At 50.5% G+C, this 12,934-nt stretch overlaps 1 long non-coding RNA gene across 1 annotated transcript; it reads left to right on the forward strand.

The window, feature by feature from the left end:
* Positions 1–356: 356 nt before the first annotated feature.
* Positions 357–4,320, forward strand: LOC142796461 (uncharacterized). Its single transcript, XR_012893854.1, has 3 exons — positions 357–430; positions 486–599; positions 895–4,320. It is a non-coding gene; the product is annotated as an uncharacterized LOC142796461 (long non-coding RNA).
* Positions 4,321–12,934: the final 8,614 nt, after the last annotated feature.

The following is a 12,934-nucleotide window of genomic DNA, read 5'->3' on the forward strand; positions in this document are numbered from 1 at the left end:
CGTTTGAAAGAGCTGTTTAAGTTTCCCCATGCTACAAGCTTTGTAACTTGTACCAACTGCACATATATGCAGGTTCTCTGAGCGTCGCTTCAAGTAGTGACTGTGACATGGCTGCAGAAGCTGCACTGCAAGGTGCGGATGAGCTTCAGTTTGTGTTATTTTAAGCCTCTTACTGATACATTGTCGTAATTTCATTTCTTCAGGACCTGCGGTAGAGGCTTCAAAAAGCGGCTCCCACACATTGAGGTGCCCCAATGAACAGGGTGCGTTCCGTGTCGCAACTTCTTTTTTTTACCGAAATTGACTGTTCACCAAACCTCTGCAGGTGGCAGCTCCTTTGTAGCTGGTGAAAGAATTTTCGCTGACTTCGTCTTGCCGGAGAAAACCTTAACCAGTCATTCAGCTGTCACAAAAGGAACTTGTGTGACCGGTAAGTTGTATGTTCACTTCAACACCAGAGTGGATTGATATAGAGACTTCCGCAGGCCGCTCGCAAGATTGTTCCGACAGCACTGTCCGAGGCACTGAACAAGCTTCACAAAACCCTCCAGAAGACGTCTCCGCGAACAGCTCCACGCCTGAGTGCCCTAGAGAAAATGGTGACTATGCTTTTATTGCAGCTGTTTTTAATGTGCTATTTTATGTTTAGGACATTCTGAGGAAACTATCCTCAAAAGGACACTACGTGTGCACTTACAAAATGTAAGGGTGGGCTCTGAGTGATTTTTATTTCTTTTGTGCATTGTCAACATTGTGAATGGTTTGTTTTTAGGTAGTGGAATCGAAAACTTTGCACCACAGAAAGTTGTGCACCTTGGGTCTGAAAGAGCGAGGAAAGTGCTCGTATGGGATTAGTTGTTCTTCGCTTTTACATCCATTTTTTGTTTATTGCAGTGCGTTCCTGTGTGCCAGCGACAATGTCTCCATGAATGAAGTACAAGCAAACCATTAAACATCTGCAAGCCAAAGTAGCAGCACAGCGGAAAACTATCAAAAGACTGCGGAGACAGCCTCTCCAAGCACCGTCATCGACTTCAAAGGCCCTTGAAGTTATCCGACCGCACGTCACCGAGGAGGTTTTTAAACTTCTTTCTGCACATGTTCGCTTGAGGCCCAAACGCAAGGGCAAGCGGTTTCCCGTGTTGTTTAAGAAATTTGCTGTTCACTTAAACTTCCGAGGTCCGCGAGCATACCGATTTCTGGCTCCATATTTCTCTTTGCCTTCCCGGCGTTCATTAAGGAGGTGGCTAGCTAATGTAAAGATGACTCCAGGCATAATTCCAGGAATCCTTTCTTCCATTACAACAAATACTCAAGCTTGGAATGAACGGGACCGAGTGTGCGCTTTAGTTTTCGACGAAATAGCACTCAAAAAGAATTTGTACTATGATGCTGCAAGAGACGTTGTCCAGGGTTTTACAGATGATGGCACTCATCGCACTTGAACCATTGCTGATCGAGCACTGGTTTTTCTTCTTGTTGGCGTTTCGAGAAAGTGGGTTCAACCGGTTGCTTTTACTATAGGGCACACATCAACACCATCATCTGTTATGCATAACTTGCTGGTGTCACTCATTGTGGAGCTTAGGAGCAATAATATTGCAATGAAAGCAGTCATTTATGACCAGGGCAGTTCAAATGTAAGTCTCGCTAACCAACTAAGAGTGACTGTAGCAAAGCCTTTTTTTGAAGTTAATGGTGAGCGGGTATATTACATTTTTGATGTTCCGCATTTAATTAAAACAACGCGCAATAATGTCCCAGCACACAAGTTATACATTGGGGATGACATCGTTAACTGGTCGCACATTGTAAGCCTTTGCGGTTGCGATTGGCTCCAAAGTTGACTGAACGGCACGTTCATCAGAAACCTTTTTCTAATATGAAGGTCAGCAGAGCAACTCAGGTCCTCAGTGCATCAGTTTCGATTGCTATCACGGCATTGGTGTATGCGAAGGTGCTGCCTGCCTCGGCCATCACTACAGCTCAATTTTGTGATCGTATGGACAGGATTTTCGATACCTTGAACAGCTCGAGTAAAAAAAGAACTTCACAAAAGCTGCGGCATGCAATCATGAAAAATGATTCAGAGCTGATTGACTTCCTCCGAGGCCAGCTTCCCTGGATTGCATCATGGCAGTTTGTTGGCAGACGTCAACCACAAACCATCGTAGGTTGGCAAATTACAATTCAGGCAATTTGTCAACTATGGGACGACCTCTCCAAAAATTGCAATTTTGAATACCTGTTAACACGCAGGCTTCAACGGGATCCTCTGGAGAACATATTTGGCCACATTAGGCAAAAACAGGGTTGCAACACCAACCCCAATGTAGCACAATTTATTTGTGGCCTGAAGCACATCTGCATAAGAAAACTCTTCAAGCTGTCAGAATACAGAAATGTCGAGGATGATGAATGTGACCTCCTCCAGGAGCAGCTCTCGCCATTCTCCCTCACCAGTGCGTCTCTTGTGGATAATGAGGAGTGTGCACTGCCACAGCCTGACGACTTTCCCGCTCTAGACGATCTCTCTGAACTTGCGACAAACGTTCACTCCCATATTATCGATGACTCCGCTGCATATTATGTAGCTGGTTTTCTCATCAAACACTTCCTTCGGAATGCATGTGACGGTTGCAGTTTCCCACAGTTACTGAAAGACGACAGTGAGACGCTTAAGGGTACCCACCAGTATTTCACAATTCTCAAAGCATACCACGTCCCCAGCAAACTTTTTGGGAATCTCACTGTGCCATCAGAAGCAGCTTTTGCATACGTACAACAACTTGAATCTCACTTTCTTGCCATAATTGAGGCCACTGCACATCACCTGAAAGTGTGCGATGTTTTGTATCACCATCTGTCAAGTGTTGGCGATTTTCATTTCTGCTCTGCTGGGTTTCGCGCGAAGTTTCTGAAAATGTTTTGCCGGGTTCGTTTATGTTGGCATGTGCGTTTTGTGAACCGAAACTTAGATAGGGTTAGGTTCCAGTCTTCAATCTCAGGCATACAGCTTGACAAGTTCAAAGGTTAGCAATTAGCGGCGGGTTTACACTAAAGTATTCGAGTTGAGCCGAATCCTGCAATAGCTTTGTTATGTTATTACTTCGTTACAGCAGACTTCATTATGGTCTTATATGCTTATATTCAGCTCAACTGGACTAGCCACTTCTTCGTTGCATACATTGTTTAGGTTACCCGCTATGAGGAGTAGGGACACTGTGTATTCGCTCGAAGTGATTTGCATAACCTTGAAAAGAATGTTGGGTATCCTGTCTGTATTTTTGTAGCGAATGCGGGCGAACTGTACACTTTACTGTGGCTCGCTTGGTCACTGTGTATGCTTTATCTCTCCAGCTCAAGTAATATATCTATAACAAAACCGCTTGTTGAAATGTCTTCGAGCGGGTAAGGAACACAGTATGAAGTGGGCATGGTTCACGTTATCACGCTTTTCGTATTTTAGCTTCTCATCAACCTCCTAATCTCGCCCATCAAAATTTTCAAAAGAATACCCAAACTTGTAGCGTTTGATGGGGCTGCGGACGCTGCCATTTTATTTTTATATAGCTTGCGAGTGATAACGTACGATGTAGAGCCTTTGTGAAAAATAATGAGCCAAAGTGGTTTCCTTCTGCTATTTATTAGCCCTGTAATACCGCTCTCGTAGCACCAATTAAGGTCCACAATTCTGGATAAGTGATGACTACAATCTATTTTAGCTCGCAAGCGTCACAGCAACACCCAGACGCAAATCACTTGGGATCTTAAGTTTTTGATGAAGGCAACGCATAACAAAAGCCACAAAACCTGCCAGTGTTGTAGCATAAAGTTTGTCTTTCACGTAGTGAGCAAGCTGCAAAGCCCTACCTTTCTGAGGACAAGCAGGCATCAAGTCTGCTTTTTTTTTTCATTTTGGACTAGCTGTTCTTAAGCACAGCCAGCACACTGCACCTTTGCCTTTCTGCTATATTGTGTCGTGTGGTTTCTGTGTGCTCTTTTTTATATGCATTATTTCGGTTAACCCCAGGCGTGATTCGCGACTTCATTGCTGTGTATATGTCACTTCTTCCTTCTTCATCAGCATTGTGCGCTGCGTTTTTTCCATAGATCCTTACTTACCCACTGGCCCGGTGTGTCATACTTCACCAGCTTCTCGGCTTCTGCCAACTCTAGCGATGTGTGCGTTGTCTGTGTTCTCTCTGTATTTGTTACAATTTATTTGTAAGGCGAGATGCATTTGTTGTCTACCTTTGTCATATTGTGCTTTTTATATTCTCAGACTCTACCTTGCCTTTGAATAAAACATTACGGATACTCTGTCTCTTTGACTGATATATACATTGATCACTCGTTCCAAAAGAAAAACACAAGCGCGATGAATAAAACCGTAGTGAATTATCATTACCTGCATCTCTTTTTATTATAACTTAATCGTAGTAAAAATTACGTCACGACCGATTCGCATGAACCACTGAACAAAACAAAACAGGGAATCGCTAAATCAAAACGACCTACAAAAACTATCCATTTGGGCGATGAATATTGGTCTGAAATCATGAACTTTCGTCATAGCCAAACGTCGGTTATGCAAAGTAATTCAAAATTTGCGCCAGTGAAACCGAAACAGGAAGCGCACGCCACTTGCTCTCACCAACCACTAGGTGTGCTAGGGTCGATTGGGCCGCTGGGGTCTACGGGAGTGTCCACTCTTAACCTTTATTTCTCTATGATTACGTGGCAGTAGGCTTTGGTGGCTGGGGACGAGCCGGAGCAGCGAGAGACGGGAGACAGCGGGCCGAAGCGTCGGACGCAGGCGATCCAGGTTCCTGCCAGGGAACGCGGCCGTCCACGCTGCTTCCGTCCAACCACCAGCTGGGGCGGCATTGCCGGCACGAGTACTGCATCTCGGGGCGCGGCCTGGCCTGCTGTTCTCTTCCTTGCCGAGGGCATCGCGGATCTCGGCAAGGCGTCTCCGCGGTCAGCCGTTCAACACAGCGATGAACGTGGCCTGGCTAATGGTCACGGTTGCGTCGAGCATCGCGTCTCGGCGCACGCTCTTCGCTGGACGGGCTGGCCATTCCCCGCATGGAGCATCGCGTCTCCGATGCGGGTTGACTGCTCAGTAGTCGCACCCATGTCATCAAGCGCCGGTGTCACCAGAGCGTCGCACTTCGGCAAGGCACGAGCGAGATGTTCTGCCGGGCGAGACGCGGGCGTGTGTACGGAGGACCATGGAGCCGGGCGAGGTTCAGGGTGGCCGAGGATTCAGATGCCAGGAGAGTTGCTGCCTGAATCGAGGATCGCCGAGTGGTGTCGAGCCGTACCGAGCGACGCGCCAGCCTCGGAAGTGGGCCGCGAGCTCACGAGGTGCGCACCCGAGGGTACCTGGCTGTGCCCTGGCCAAGGCGACGAACGCCGGTGAGTGAGCTGCCGCACCGCAGCTGTAGTGTGCTGGCCAGAACCCGCACGTGGAACCGCTACGCCCGGAAGGTGATCAAAAGCTTGGAAACGAGGTCCGAGGTCGCGCTGGTCAAGGCATCTCCGCCACTGCAGCTCGAGAGTTGAGGCCACGAAGGCAGACGAAGCAGTGCGCCGCTCGAGAGGACGAGTTCCTGGGAGCATTCCTGAGCCGGACGTGGGACCCGTACGTGTCGGCCAGGTCGAGCTCCGGTGTGTCTGTTCAAGGTTCAAGGCCGAGACCTGCCGAACGGCTCCTGCCTGAGTGCAGAGGCCGGGAGCAGGTTCGTGGACGAGGCCTACCGGGTGTGGTCGTCGCGAGCCGGGGCCTGACCCTGAACCTCAGGAGTTGCGACCCTGACGGCTGGCCGCGACGTCTGACTAAACGGCACTGCACACGGTAGCGTATCCGTGCGTCGTCAGCCGTTCCACCCATGCCATGAAATAAAAAGTTCATGTTAATGCTTTCTCGTCCGCTATCAACAAACATAGTGACGAACGTCCGTTAACCATCACAATAAATGGCGAGCCTGCCAGGATCAAGCTCTCGCGTTACCTCTGAGAGCCTCACGTTGTTTGTGTGTGGCGGACGAGAATGGACGACAAGAGAAAGCTGGTTGAGCTAGGGAAGGAGATGGAACTGAGTGGAGAGGCTTTGCTGGCATGGGTGAGCGCTGAGAAAAAAAAAAGAAATGAGGAACCAGATAGCGAAAGATCGAGAGGAGGCACATCTAGCAGCACAGGCGGAGCATGAGCGTGAAGTAGCTCGCATGGAGGCTGAAAGGCTCCTCCTCGAAGAGTGACGTCTGTTCATTGTTGTGTGAGAAAAGTTGTTTTCCCCCTAAACAACTTTCTTGAGCAGGGGGATATTGTAAGGAAAGGACTTAAAGACGCCGAGGAACATCAAACCAGAACTGAAGAAGACGAGCGGAGGGCAGGTGGCACGAAGGCGACAACAAGAAATGATGAAGAAGAGGAGAAGGAACGTGCGGGACAAGGCACGTGCGATTACGAAACAACTGTGCGCCAATCAGCTGATGACCAGTGGTGGCCCATAGAGATGGCGTGCCACGATTGGGCCACGTGTGACCATTACGTGGCAGTAGGCTTTGGTGGCTGGGGACGAGCCGGAGCAGCGAGAGACGGGAGACAGCGGGCCGAAGCGTCGGACGCAGGCGATCCAGGTTCCTGCCAGGGAACGCGGCCGTCCACGCTGCTTCCGTCCAACCACCAGCTGGGGCGGCATTGCCGGCACGAGTACTGCATCTCGGGGCGCGGCCTGGCCTGCTGTTCTCTTCCTTGCCGAGGGCATCGCGGATCTCGGCAAGGCGTCTCCGCGGTCAGCCGTTCAACACAGCGATGAACGTGGCCTGGCTAATGGTCACGGTTGCGTCGAGCATCGCGTCTCGGCGCACGCTCTTCGCTGGACGGGCTGGCCATTCCCCGCATGGAGCATCGCGTCTCCGATGCGGGTTGACTGCTCAGTAGTCGCACCCATGTCATCAAGCGCCGGTGTCACCAGAGCGTCGCACTTCGGCAAGGCACGAGCGAGATGTTCTGCCGGGCGAGACGCGGGCGTGTGTACGGAGGACCATGGAGCCGGGCGAGGTTCAGGGTGGCCGAGGATTCAGATGCCAGGAGAGTTGCTGCCTGAATCGAGGATCGCCGAGTGGTGTCGAGCCGTACCGAGCGACGCGCCAGCCTCGGAAGTGGGCCGCGAGCTCACGAGGTGCGCACCCGAGGGTACCTGGCTGTGCCCTGGCCAAGGCGACGAACGCCGGTGAGTGAGCTGCCGCACCGCAGCTGTAGTGTGCTGGCCAGAACCCGCACGTGGAACCGCTACGCCCGGAAGGTGATCAAAAGCTTGGAAACGAGGTCCGAGGTCGCGCTGGTCAAGGCATCTCCGCCACTGCAGCTCGAGAGTTGAGGCCACGAAGGCAGACGAAGCAGTGCGCCGCTCGAGAGGACGAGTTCCTGGGAGCATTCCTGAGCCGGACGTGGGACCCGTACGTGTCGGCCAGGTCGAGCTCCGGTGTGTCTGTTCAAGGTTCAAGGCCGAGACCTGCCGAACGGCTCCTGCCTGAGTGCAGAGGCCGGGAGCAGGTTCGTGGACGAGGCCTACCGGGTGTGGTCGTCGCGAGCCGGGGCCTGACCCTGAACCTCAGGAGTTGCGACCCTGACGGCTGGCCGCGACGTCTGACTAAACGGCACTGCACACGGTAGCGTATCCGTGCGTCGTCAGCCGTTCCACCCATGCCATGAAATAAAAAGTTCATGTTAATGCTTTCTCGTCCGCTATCAACAAACATAGTGACGAACGTCCGTTAACCATCACAGCCTCCAACCCTAGGTCGCGAGCCAGAGCAACTCAGCCGTTGTTACTAACACAGTGGAACTGCAGAGGTCTCAAGAACCACAAGAAGCGGGCTCATTTCCGCCTTTATCTTGAGACCTTTGAGTTCCTCGTTGCCGTGGTTGCCCTTCAGGAACCCGGCACGGACGTCAAACTCACAAATTACACTACATTTCAACACAACCCGGAGACATGTATACTTGTTCACAAGCAATATACCGCCCAGGAAGTCACACTCCCCACAACACCGCCTTTCCCATACACGATGGTGTCGGTGCTGCCTATAAGGCGATCTGACCCACCTGTTCATATTTTAAACATTTACTGTCCGCCAAAGCTTAGGAACGTCACGTTCAGTGCAACTTTCACACAAGCTATGCAGGTGGCAGGAAGGGACCCCCTCCTGATCGTCGGCGACTTCAATGCCCCGAGCAGGTCATGAGGTTACCCACGAGAGGGCACGCGTGGAAGGAAGCTTGCGGAACTTCTTTCTACACTTGGACTCACCCTCCACAATGATCCCGCCAGCCCAACACGTGTAGGCAACTCTGTTCAACGAGATACTTGCCCGGACCTCACAATTACACGCAACATACGCCATGCCGACTGGCTGAACACACAGGACCCTCTCGGTAGTGATCATTGTGTATTAAACACAACCGTGTACATGCGTCCCTTAAAACGCCCACTTACACAAGCTCATATCCCAGACTGGACAACTTTCCGCACCACTCTACCTATTGTAGACCCTCTCCAGTCGGGATACGACACCTGGTCTAAATCACTGACGTCTACACTGAAACAACACCAACGGCTGATACAGCTCACGGAAACTCAAACGGATGTGGACAACCACCTCCTCCATCTTTGGCAGGCCCGCCGCAGCCTCACCAAACGATGGAAAAAAACAGAAACATAACAGACGCCTCAAGAAACGCATCCTAGAACTCACGGAGCAAGCTGCGGAATATGCTGCTCAGCTAGCCGACACTAACTGGGTGGACAGGTGCAACACGGCCACACGCCAGATGTCTGGTCGCAACACGTGGCGCCTGTTTCGCGCTCTCATCGATCCAACACAAACACGTACGGAAACTCGACGTCACTTACATAAGCTCATGCACAACTTTACAGGAACGACAACACAGCTGGCAAACACGCTCAGGGACCGATACCTGTGCACCACCAAGGACCCCCGGACGGCCGCATACTCCTACGCAGGCAAAAAGAACACGCAGTTGGACACCCCGTTCCAGCTCCACGACCTCCAGGCGGCCTTACGCAAGATGAATCGTGGCACTGCACCAGCGCGTGACCAGGTTACGGTCAAACTGTTGGCCAATCTTCCCGACGCAGCCTACGCCACGCTCCTCAAATACATCAACAGCATTTGGGACGGAGAAACTCCTCTCCCTCTTGAATGGAAATCAGCTCTCGTGACCTTCATCCCGAAGGCAGGTAAACCTATTGACGTAGAGAACCTTCGCCCCATCTCCCTCACGTCTTGTGTCGGCAAGCTGATGGAAACGATGGTGCGCGACAGACTCTCCGAGTTTCTAGAAACACAGCACACTTTTGCGGACACCATGTTTGGATTCCGCCCTCAGAAGTCAGCCCAGGATATACTTCTACAGCTCCACCATGACATAATAGATCCTGTTGAATGCCCCCACAATGACAAGGTAGTCCTGGCCTTGGATCTTAAAGGGGCATTCGACAACGTGAAGCATGAGGTAATCCTTGACCACCTCAGTCAGACCAACTGTGGTTATAAAACATTCAATTATGTTAGACAGTTTCTTACAGACCGTCAAGCCTACATACGCATACAAGATGAGGAACATGGGCCTTACGTCATCGGCTCGATGGGAACTCCTCAAGGCGCGCTTCTCTCTCCCCTCCTATTTAATATAGCCATGCTTCATCTTCCCCCCAAATTGGCTTCTCTATCAGGGATACATCACGCTCTTTACGCGGATGATATCACGATCTGGGCCACGTAAGGTAACCTGGGTCACATAGAGTCATGCCTGCAAGCAGCAGCGACTGTAGTCGACGACTACGCAACCTACTGCGGACTCCAGTGTGCCCCGGCTAAGTCAGAATTTGTGCACGTACGTCCCTCGCCTCAAGACACAACTCAGCTCCATATCAGCCTTCCCTCGGGACCGATTCGTGAGGCCAAAGAGATCCGCGTCCTTGGCCTCTTCATACACCACCAACGCAAGGCCGACACCACAATAGCCAAACTTCGCACGGTGGGAAACCAGGTGGGCCGTATGGTCCGCCGGGTCTCCAACAAGCGGGGCGGATTACGAAGCAGGGATGCAATGCGGCTTGCCCATGCTTTCGTAACGAGTAGAATACTCTACTCGACTCCCTACTTGCACCTACGCAAACACGAGGATGATCAACTCGAGGTCATCCACAGTAAAGTTATCAAGCGGGCTCTCGACCTCCCTATCACCACGTCCAACCAGAGACTTCTGGCCCTAGGCGTGGTGAATACCGACCGGGAACTTCGAGAAGCCCACCTCGTTAACCAATACACGCGCCTTGCACAGACCCATTCCGGTCGCCGCCTCTTGGACCGAAAGCACATCAAATACGATTACTATACCGAGGAAAGGGTGAGAGTGTCGGAACCTTGGAGACACGCCCTCCGGGTCCGACCCCTTCCCCGCAACATGTCCAAAGAAAACCACAGTGGTCGCCGCCAGGCGCGCGCGGAAGCGTTGCAGCGACACTTTGGTCAAGAGGAACACGTGTGCTACGTGGACGTTGCCGGCCCGCACCATGCGGGGTGGTATACTGCCGCAGTCATACACAACGCAAACACCGTAAACGGGCTTACTTTCAAAGCCTACAGCTCAACACACGCGAAGGAGATTGCCATCGCTCTGGCTCTCACCTATCGCTCTTCTAAACATATCATCACCGACTCACGAGGGGCCTGTCGGAACTATCAGCTAGGGTGGGCTTCACCGCTTGCTCAGCGCATACTGGAACCTAGCTGCCGATACGTTAATCCAACTCTGCAAAATCTGGTTTGGGCACCCGGTCACCAAGGACTCAGTGGTAACAAACAGGCCGATCAGGCCGCCCGCGCACACTCTTCCCGGGCTATCTCCCTGTCTTTGGAAGCCTACTCGCAATCAGACAATTCGGCCTTTTCATTCAAAGATATTACCAATTACTACAAGGAGGAGCACCGGCGCTATCCAGACCCTTGTAAGGGACTGCATCGCGCTGACGAGCGCCTCCTTTTAAAACTGTTTACCAATACTGTACTGTGCCCGGCGGTGCTAAAACATTTCAATTCATCCTTTGATGGCACGAGCCAGTTCTGTGGTGAGGTGGCTGACACCTTTCACATCGTCTGGGCGTGCCAGTCTTTTCAGGAAGTTTTTTCCTGAAAAGCTCTTTTTTGCCCCACACCGAACCGAACCGCCAGTGCCAGGAGGGGCCGTCTGATCGGGAGGAATGCGCTAGTGAACGGAAACATACACAGACCGCTGACATCAGAAAGGTGAAGGGGAGAGGGGGGAGAGAGATGAGGGAGGAACTGGAAGGAAAAGTGGAAGGGGGGCACCCGAGGGGCGTCCACCGTATATTATTTTTCTCTTTTTTCTTTTTTTTCTTTCCTTTTCTTTTCTTTTTTTTTCCTTTTTTTCCCTCTTTCCTTGCCCTCTGATTTGAGATTGTATAAAGCTGAGCACCGACAACCTGTATCTTTATTCCTGATGAAGGCCAGACTCTAGGCCAAAACGTCGAAATAAACCACGTTGTGACCGCTCACGGAGGATCTACTAGACTATATGCAACGCTATGGCCACTCAACCACCATGCCCCTGCCTATATATATATATATATATATATATATATATATATATATATATATATATATATATATATATATATATATATATATATATATATATATATATATATATATATATATATATATATATATATATATATATATATATATATATATAGGTATGGGATATGGCACAACGGGAGCGTTGTCAACAAGGATAAATATATTTATTTCCCAACAGTTTCGGGAGGGGTCCTCCCTTCATCAGGGGGTGAGTTATACTGACATGAATTTCCAAACTTCGTGTCTGCCGCGTCCCTCTCGCCTTGAAACAAGTTTGCGAGAGTGAGAAAAAAAGGGGGGGAGAAAAAAAGAAAAAGAAAGAAAAGAAAGAAAGTAAAAAAAGAGGAAGAACCACTGTCAACACTGAGAACGAAACCAACTGTCCGTGTACGTCCACATACGTTTCTTATAACGTGCTGTTCAGTTCTCGACGTGTGTCGGGCCACCCAAGATTGTCGCCGCGGTGCCGGGAGGGTCCGTGACGGCGTGCGTAAAGAAAGGGCTTCCCCGTGATGGGTCGGTCGGCAGGCGGCGTGCGTAAAGAAAGGGTTTCCCGTTAATGGGTCGGTCGGCTCTTTTTACCTTTAATCTTCGTCCGTTTCCCTTCAATGGTCATCAAGTGGTAGTCGAACGAAAAAACTTTGTATGTGCATGTGGAAAAAGGAAGAAAAGAAAAAATGAACGGAGAAAAAACGAAAACAAGAATGGACAGTGTACACGTACGAGTCAGTCAGAAAAAACCATGGTCTGCAGCTATCAATCTTTGTCACCAATTTCCTCCTGGCTTACTTATCAGAGGCAGTTGAGTTTACCTTGGTCCTCGTTGATGCCGGCTACTAATGTTCGAAATTTGAAAATAAAATATGCCTCACGCTGTTCGCGCTCGCGTCTGTTTGAGAAACCGGACTGCAAAAGAGTTACGCTGATATATCCAAAACTGTGGTTTGGCAGGCGCAGATGTCTAGATAAAGGTAGCTTCGGCAGTGAAGTGGCGTGGTACCGGTGATTATTGAACCGCAGCCGAAATGGCGCGTCTGTTTGGCCGATATATTCTTGTCCGCAGATGTTGCAATGTAGCATGTATATTACGTTACTGGAGTCACAATTAAGGCTTTCAGTTATGCAGACTTTGAAATCCTAGAAGTTCGCTTTGGATTCACGTGTTGTGACCATCTGTGGGCATACCTTGCATCGAGCTTTTCCGCAGGGATGGCACCCTGATTGAAATTTGGGGG

Source organism: Rhipicephalus microplus, chromosome 2 (genome assembly GCF_043290135.1).
Source record: "Rhipicephalus microplus isolate Deutch F79 chromosome 2, USDA_Rmic, whole genome shotgun sequence".
Lineage (NCBI taxonomy): Eukaryota > Metazoa > Arthropoda > Arachnida > Ixodida > Ixodidae > Rhipicephalus > Rhipicephalus microplus.